General features: G+C 48.2%; 2 non-coding genes across 2 annotated transcripts; one reads left to right on the forward strand and one right to left on the reverse strand.

Annotated features, from left to right (window-relative positions):
* The first annotated feature begins 4,782 nt into the window (after positions 1 to 4,782).
* Positions 4,783 to 4,876, forward strand: TRNAI-UAU (transfer RNA isoleucine (anticodon UAU)). Its single transcript has 2 exons — positions 4,783 to 4,820; positions 4,841 to 4,876. It is a non-coding gene; the product is annotated as a tRNA-Ile (tRNA).
* Positions 4,877 to 7,333: 2,457 nt separating this feature from the next.
* Positions 7,334 to 7,415, reverse strand: TRNAS-UGA (transfer RNA serine (anticodon UGA)). Its single transcript has one exon. It is a non-coding gene; the product is annotated as a tRNA-Ser (tRNA).
* Positions 7,416 to 9,276: the final 1,861 nt, after the last annotated feature.

A 9,276-nucleotide genomic window follows, 5' to 3' on the forward strand; every position in this document is an offset into this window, starting at 1 on the left:
AGAACAAATGGATATAAACTGGCCACTAGGAAATTTAGATTAGAAATTAGACGAAGGTTTCTAACCATCAGAGGAGTGAAGTTTTGGAATAGCCTTCCGAGGGAAGTAGTGGGGGCAAAAGATCTATCTTGCTTTAAGATTAAACTCGATAAGTCTATGGAGGAGATGGTATGATGGGATAACATGGTTTTGGTAATTAAATATTCATGGTAAATAGGCCCAATGGCCTGTGATGGGTTTTTAGATGGGGTAAGATCCAAGTTACCCGGGAAAGAATTTTCTGTAGTATCTGGCTGATGAATCTTGCCCATATGCTCAGGGTTTAGCTGATCGCCATATTTGGGGTCGGGAAGGAATTTTCCTCCAGGGCAGATTGGAAGGCCCTGGAGGTTTTTCGCCTTCCTCTGTAGCATGGGGCACGGGTCACTTGCTGGAGGATTCTCTGCTCCTTGAGGTCTTCAAACTACAATTTGAGGACTTCAATAGCATAGATATAGGTGTGAGGTCTTTTTTAGGAGTGGTGGGTGAAATTCTGTGGCCTGCATTGTGCAGGAGGTCAGACTAGATGATCATAATGGTCCCTTCTGGCCTAAATATCTATGAATCTATGAATCTATGAATCATAGAATCACAGAATATCAAGGTTGGAAGGGACCTCCGGAGGTCATCTAGTCCAACGCCCTGCTCAAAGCAGGACCAATCCCCAAGTAAATCATCCCAGCCATGGCTTTGTCAAGCCTGACCTTAAAAAACTTTGAAAGAAGGATATTCCACCACCTCCCTAGGTAACGCATTCCAGTGTTTCGCCACCCTCCTAGTGAAAAAGTTTTTTCCTAATATCCAACCTAAACCTCCCCCACTGCAACTTGAGACCATTACTCCTTGTTCTGTCATCCGCTACCACTGGGAACAGTCTAGAGCCATCCTCTTTGGAACCCCCTTTCAGGTAGTTGAAAGCAGCTGTCAAATCCCCCCTCATTCTTCTCTTCCGCAGACTAAACAATCCCAGTTCCCTCAGCCTCTCTTCATAAGTCATGTGTTCCAGTCCCCTAATCATTTTTGTTGCCCTCCGCTGGACTCCTTCCAATTTTTCCACATCCTCCTTGTAGTGTGGGGCCCAAAACTGGACACAGAACTCCAGATGAGGCCTCACCAATGTCAAATAGAGGGGAACGAGGATGTCCCTCGATCTGCTGGCAATGCCCCTACTTATACATCCCAAAATGCCATTGGCCTTCTTGGCAACAAGGGCCCAGTGTTGACTCATATCCAGCTTCTCGTCCACTGTAACCCCTAGGTCCTTTTCTGCAGAACTGCTGCCTAGCCATTTGGTCCCTAGTCTGTAGCGGTGCATGGGATTCTTCCGTCCTAAGTGCGGGACTCTGCACTTGTCCTTGTTGAACCTCATCAGATTTCTTTTGGCCCAATCCTCCAATTTGTCTAGGGCCCTCTGTATCCTACCCCTACCCTCCAGCATATCTACCTCTCCTCCCAGTTTAGTGTCATCTGCAAACTTGCTGAGGGTGCAATCCATACCATCCTCCAGATCATTTATGAAGATATTGAACAAAACTGGCCCCAGGACCGACCCTTGGGGCACTCCACTTGACATCGGCTGCCAAATAGACATGGAGCCATTGATCACTACCTGTTGAGCCCGACAATCTAGCCAACCTTCTATCCACCTTATTGTCTATTCATCCAGCCCATACTTCTTTAACTTGCTGGCAAGAATATTGTGGGAGACCGTGTCAAAAGCTTTGCTAAAGTCAAGGAACAACACATCCACTGCTTTCCCCTCATCCACAGAGCCAGTTATCTCGTCATAGAAGGCAATTAGATTAGTCAGGCATGACTTGCCCTTGGCGAATCCATGCTGACTGTTTCTGATCACTTTCCTCTCCTCTAAGTGCTTCAGAATTGATTCCTTGAGGACCTGCTCCATGATTTTTCCAGGGACTGAGGTGAGGCTGACTGGCTGAAGTTCCCAGGATCCTCCTTCTTCCCTTTTTTAAAGATGGGTGCTACATTCACCCTTTTCTAGTTGTCTGGGACTTCCCCATATCACAATGAGTTTTCAAAGATAATGGCCAATGGCTCTGCAATCATATCCGCCAAATCCTTTAGCACTCTCGGATGCAGCGCATCCGGCCCCATGGACTTGTGCTTGTCCAGCTTTCCTAAATAGTCCTGAACCACTTCTTTCTTCCTAGAGGGCTGGTCATCTCCTCCCCATGCTGTGCTGTCCAGTGCAGTAGTCTGGGAGCTGACCTTGTTTGTGAAGACAGAGGCAAAAAAAGCATTGAGTACATTAGCTTTTTCCACATCCTCTGTCACTTGGTTGCCTCCCTCATTCAGTAAGGAGCCCACACTTTCCTTGACTTTCTTCTTGTTGCTAACATACCTGAAGAAACCCTTCTTGTTACTCTTAACATCTCTTGCTAGCTGCACCTCCAGGTGTGATTTGGCCTTCCTGATTTCACTCCTGAATGCCCGAGCAATAACTTTATACTCTTCCCTGGTCATTTGTCCAATCTTTCACTTATTATAAGCTTCTTTTTTGAGTTTAAGATCAGCAAGGATTTCACTGTTAAGCCAAGCTGGTCGCTTGCCATATTTACTATTCTTTCGACGCATCGGGATGGTTTGTCCCTGTAACCTCAATAAGGATTCTTTAAAATACAGCCAGCTCTCCTGGACACCTTTCCCCCTCATGTTATTCTCGCAGGGGATCTTGCCCATCAGTTCCCTGAGGGAGTCAAAGTCTGCTTTTCTGAAGTCCAGGGTCCGTATTCTGCTGCTTCCCTTTCTTCCTTGAGTCAGGATCCTGAACTCGACCATCTCATGGTCACTGCCTCCCAGGTTCCCATCCACTTTTGCTTCCCCTACTAATTCTTCCCGGTTTGTGAGCAGCAGGTCAAGAAGAGCTCTGCCCCTAGTTGATTCCTCCAGCACTTGTACCAGGAAATTGTCCCCTAGACTTTCTAAAAACTTTCAGGATTGTCTGTGCGCCGCTGTATTGCTCTCCCAGCAGATATCAGGGTGATTGAAGTCTCCCATGAGAACCAGAGCCTGCGATTTAGTAACTTCCATGAGTTGCTGGAAGAAAGCCTCGTCCACCTCATCCCCCTGGTCGGGTGGTCTATAGCAGACTTCCACCACCACATCACCCTTGTTGCTCACACTTCTAAGCTTAATCCAGAGACTCTCAGGTTTTTCTGCAGTTTCATACTTGAGCTCTGAGCAGTCATACTGCTCCCTTACATATAGTGCAACTCTCCCACCTTTTCTGCCCTGCCTGTCCTTCCTGAACAGTTTATATTTATTCATGACAGTACTCCAGTCATGTGAGTTATCCCACCAAGTCTCTGTTATTCCAATCACGTCATAATTCCTTGACGGTGCCAGGACATCCAGTTCTCCCTGCTTCTTTCCCAGGCTTCTTGCATTTGTGTATAGGCACTTGAGATAACTCGCTGATCATTCCTCTTTCTCAGTATGAGCCAGGAGCCCTCCCCTCTCGCACGCTCCTACTCGTGCTTCCTCCCGGTATCCCACTTCCCCACTTACCTCAGGGCTTTGGTCTCCTTCCCCTGGTGAACCTAGTTGTGAAGATGCTGTTCCCTCACCTGGTTCTTAATCTGAAGGCTGAAGTTACAATTCCCTGTTCGGGTGCTTGGGGCTCCTCTTCAACAGTACGTCACACAATCCGCTTAAGCCCCAACCCAGTAATCTGGGGAAACTAACCAGGGCCACTGGCTGCCTCTAAGAGGCAATACTTTCCCCACTCACCAGCACTGAGTGGAGAAAAGAAACTTTAATAAAAAGGATGAAAATCACATTGTGGTGTTTTCAAAAGTTAAGACAATCAGGATTCATAACACGACACTATGAGCAAAACACCTGCCCACAGTGCGCCGGGCAGTGTCCTTTTGCCTTGGGCTCTGAAATCCAGAGACCACTGCACCTCACTCCCAGCTGCTGTCCTGGGTCAATGAAAACCCAGAGATCACCTCTCACCTCCTGGGGGGAAAGCCCCTTTCTCCCTCCCCTGTCTGCCCACATTGCCGGTCACTTGACCTTCCACCCTGTCACTGCTCTGCTGACATCCCTCTCTCCTCTGGGATGTCTTGCGGTCTCACTAAGAGTGGTGCAGGCTCCCTAAAAGTAGCGGCCACCAGAGCCCGAACAGTAGCCCCATCCCTTCCTCTTGAGGCCACGCATCTGCATCACCCCTTCTCCCCGAGGCCCCACTTCTGCGCTGACTCTTCCCCCCAAGACCCCACCTCCCGATCACTGCTCTCTACCCCCTCCCCACCCTCCCTCACCCTTACGGTCGTTACAAAGTGGTAAGGCAGAGCCCTCCCATTTCTAAAAGTCCTGGGGCGTTGTGCCCCCCTGTTCACGCACCCCTGGGTCCCGGCACTTCACACAGCTCTCATTGATCTCAGCTGTTAGCGAGGGAGCCTCACGGCTCGCACAGACTCGGCAGTTTCCTGCCTGAGAGACTCTGTCCCAAAGCAGGACTAATGCTTAGACCTGGTTCTCGGGGATTTCAGATCTGCTGATCTGCAGCAAGACTCTCCATTGAGTCTCAGTCAGCTCTGGTATCGCACAGAGAAGAACAAGAGGGTCAAATGGTGCCGGGAACCCTTCAGAAGAACCCACCCCACCAAGGACCAACACTTGTCTCCTCCCGCTCTCAGCTCCACTGAGAAGTTTTGGGGGGTCACGCCTCGCCTTTCTCACCCTAGGGGCCTGGGAGAGCAGCCATAGATAGGTGCCCCAGTGGCGTAATTGGTTAGCGCGCAGTACTTATAGGGCAGTGCTGAGAGGAGCTATGCTGAGGTTGTGAGTTCAAGCCTCACCTGGAGCACTGGTTTTCATTAACCAGATGGCATCACCCACTTGTTTGTTTGGCCCTGTGGAGTGTAGAATGCCAGCCCGGGGGACACTGAGGATGGGGGAGGATTCAAAAATGCCCCTTTCAATTATTCCCTCCCCTCCAGAGTGCAGGTCAGAATCTACAATCCTTTCTCCCCCACCAGCCGCTGTGCCAGGATCCCTCAAGCAGAGCCTCGAGTCCTGCGGATCCTTGATGCCTGGGGAGGGAGAGGAGCAAGGTAGCCATTTTGTTAGAGGGCTTTCTCTTCCCCTGCCCTCTTCCCCAGTTTTTGTCACACAAGCAGCAAGCAGCAAAAGACCAGAAGTCCGAAGTGCAGACAGTGTGATGTTTCCTGGGGTTAGTTTCCAAGGAAGCATATTCTGAAGCCCTTCACACCACTGGGGCTTATCTTTATACACCGATAGACTCTGTTCCCCAGTGTTCCCTTCCCAGCTCCAACACTGCAAAGCGTTTACCCCGCGTCCCCCTTCCCAGCTCCGACGCTGCAGAGCCTTGCCTGTGTCTCTGTTCCCTGTTTCCACTCCCCCACTTCGCAAACATGATTCCAATTTCCACTTCCACTTCCTGTTTGACTCCAGATTATATGGTAATATTCTCAGCTATACCTTAACCAATCATTTTACTGAAATGTAATTAACCAATCCTAATATATTGTAACATAATTCTCTAACCAATTATATCCCACTACACTAATGAACTTACACATAGCAAAATTAATTATACAACAGTCAGAAACAATTAGAGAACCAGACAGATTGACAACAGAAAAGTGGGGGCCGTAAACATAAAACATATTGAAATGAGGGTTTCACAACCACAACCACTGAGAAGGGATTTCTTGTCGGGACAGGAGGCTCTCTTAAGATCTGTTTCTGTATCTGGTGGTGATGGGCACTATCAGGACAGGATCGTCTTCCTAACCGCCCAATACCACCATATTTCAATGGGACGGGTTGGGGATGTGAGGATGTGACCGTTCGCTTCCCAGTTTATGGCTGCCCCTGCAGCTTAGCCAAAGGCCTTAGCCTAAGAACCCAGCCTCAGGCTCTCCTGGGGAGAGAAGGCCCGTACACAGGCAGATTGTTATTTTGGTTCTTTGTTTTGTACCCCGTAACTAGCTAAGTGATGAAAACACACAGTAAAAATACACTGTGATAAAAAAAAAAGCCTGTACTCTTAAAGTATAGGCTTTACAGGCAGGCCTGAATATCTCTATTCTAACAAGGATCTTTGGGAAATTAGGCTTTGCTGACAAGGTTTGTCTCTGTTCCTATTTCACCTTCCGGTGTTATGCAGAGGGATCTTTGGCATATTTTTGCGAGCTTAATAACTATCTCCGAAACTTTATTTACTCAAACTTCAAAATTGGTGTCACCTGATTTTTGCATCGCCCTGTGAAAAAACAGCGGACACGTGGGGCTTTCTACAGGGCGTCATGATGCTAAAGTTGGGGAATTCAATCGCTGTACTCGTGTGTGGGAGGGTGTTTCTCCACAGCTGACTCAGAGCTTCCAGCCTCGGGCTGCCCCTGCCTCACTGCCAGGCACACCGGGCTGTTAGCTGCACCCACTGTCCTTGCCAGGGGTCCCTGCTGAACCCTGCGGGTGACTCTGCAGGTGGAGAAGGGGCTGTGTAGCAATGTAGAGCAGGTGCAGGAAGGAGCCGGGGTCACTATTCAAATTCTGAATTGCACAATTTTCCAAAGTTGGGAGTGTCCAAAACCAATTCTAACGGGAAGGCGAATGCAGAGCAGTTACACTGGAGGGGCCCAGACCTGCAGTGGGGGCACAGTGGAAATTAATAATGGGAAGATCATTTATTAAATTAGTCGTCACTGACAAGATTTCTCTCTGTTTCTATTTCAAGTTATGGTGTTATTTAGAGGAATTGGTACATATTTTTACTGTAGTAATTAAACCATTAATTTTATTTAATCAAGCCAAAAACTTTGCGTCACTTATTTTTTCTCTCTCCTAGCAGGAATGAATTGAACTTTGTGACATTCTGGAAAGTGCAAAGAGATTAACTGTGGGGAATTCAGTCTCTGTGTTTGTGAGCTGATGTTTTCCTCTCACAGGTCAGTGCTTGCATGGAAATCCTAAGAGGGATCTAAGGGCTGGTGTATGCTGGGCACTTAACTGGCAGAGCTACGTGTCTCAGGGTGTGAAAAATCCACACCCCCAAACCAATATAGTTAAGCTGACCTAAGCCCTGGTTAGATAGAGCTAAATAGAAGGAAAAATTGTTCCGTCAATGTAACTATTACAGCAATGGGAAAACCCCTCCACTCGCTGTAGCAACTGTCTACTCCAAAGTGCTATCGCAGTGTCACAAGAAGTGTAGACAACCTCAGAGTGAGACCAGATCTGGCTCCAGTTCACATGCTGCAGCACTAAGGTTGCAGTAGTCATAACATTCTTGTTCTTCCATCGTTGGCAGGATTTGAACCTGCGTGAGGTGACCCCAATGGAATTCAAGTCCATCGCCTTAACCACTCGGCCACAACTACGTAATGTATGGCTATTTCACTACACTATGATTCAGTTCTCACAGAATTGTCACTTCAAATTGCTCAGATCCACTTCCCCAGCACACTCATGGCTGTGCATTAGTGTAAGTGTGTCCATGGCTGAACAGTGAGAATTCCCGCCCATTTCCCTTCCGGCTGGAGCACAATGACAGTGTGTTTGAGTTAACGACATTGCTGTAGATCATTGTTCATTCCCTAAAATGACAATTCAGACAGTCCCTTTCCTATTCATATCTCCAGCATGTCATTCCAATAGCAGGGGTCAGGATTTCTCTGGGACATGGACATTTTTCAGGGGATTGGTGCATGAACTCAGCCTTGCATTCCATCCTTGATGTTTCATGGACTAACAAGAGCAGCATAAAGAAAGAGCCAAGCCAATATTTCCCTGTCAGGGATGCAGGTGGCCACATCCCCTCTGTCTGACCATTGCTATTGCAGGAGAGAAGGGTTCACTGGAGTTGAATGCCCTGGCTCAGACAAGACACATAGAGAGGTTTTGCTGTTCATGGATCTGTGCAAAGGAAATTGTGTCTGTGTTTTCCCCAGTGACTCCTACATCCCACCCCCAACATCTTCTGCATGAACGAGGATGGGTCATTCAGAAAATCATCTTGTTTGGATGTGAAGATGTGAAATGATGGGAAAATTGACCGTTCTTCCTAGTTTAAATACTGTAACTTCTACATTGGACAATAATACTCAGCTCTTCACTGGCCGTATGAGGTCCAGGGCTGGGGAAGGAATGTGTTCGGAGACATGACTCAGCATGACAGACTCAGGGTTCTGGATCCAACCCAGCCAGCAAAGCACTGACACATGGAAAGGAGGTGTCCACGGATCCCATTCGCCACCACCGTGCAATGGGAGCTGATGTTCAGTTCCACCATGTCTCCGAAGTCCTTTCCGGAGTCACTGTCTCTTGAACATCCCATTGGGACGGCTCACCCCCCACAGTGATATCCTGCTCCAGCTACAGATTGCATGGCAGCTCCACAGTCCAGATCCCCAGTGGGATTTAGTGGTCTGCCGTATGAGAGACAATAACTCCACCGGAGAACCACAAATGTTCAAACTATAAAAAAGTGACCTCTCCATTGTAGGCCACACTCACTGCTGGGGACAGACACTGGGATAGGGCTGACACTCAGAGGAGCTCTGCGCTTCTGGTCTCCATGGAATTATTTGGGCATTAAATCTATCAGGAAGATGGGTTCGAGTTACCTGTGCCCTGTTCCTTTAAAGCATTGGAGCAATGCTGGGGAGATTGAAGGGCACGGAGCTGGGGAGCAGTGTGTGCTCCAAGGAAAGTTGTTGTGCTCTGGTGACACAGAGTGGGTGTGGAGGTTTTGTAAGCCGTGGGGTTTGTATACAGATAAAGTTTACTAACCCACAGGTTCAAAGCTGTTCCTGCTCTGGGCTAAACAGGGCAGTCTTTGCTGAGAGTGCAGCTCAGTAGGTAAATATTTGTCTGCAGGGCAATGGGTTCCTAGTTCAAATCCAACTCCCTTTAAAAACTTTTTCAAATGAAAATCAATTTCCAGACCCATCTCCAGTGTGTTCAGGAGTCCGCTGAATGGGGATGCTTGAAATGAATGAAAACACTCAGCAGTTCCCCTTGCGAATGTAGAAAACCAGCAGAGCTGTCCAGCAGCTGAAATCCACTCCAGTCCTCGCGTCTCCAAGAGGGACACTCTGTATTTGGGGCATGTGTGACACCTCTGGGATGACAGGTGAAAAAATGCTGGATTCAATGACAGCTGAGACCACAGGAGGGGAAGGTGAATGGCAGCACCACACAGGGTCATAACACTCAGACCCGGGGCTTCACTGTCCCTAC

This window comes from Lepidochelys kempii, chromosome 22 (genome assembly GCF_965140285.1).
Source record: "Lepidochelys kempii isolate rLepKem1 chromosome 22, rLepKem1.hap1, whole genome shotgun sequence".
Taxonomy (NCBI): domain Eukaryota; kingdom Metazoa; phylum Chordata; order Testudines; family Cheloniidae; genus Lepidochelys; species Lepidochelys kempii.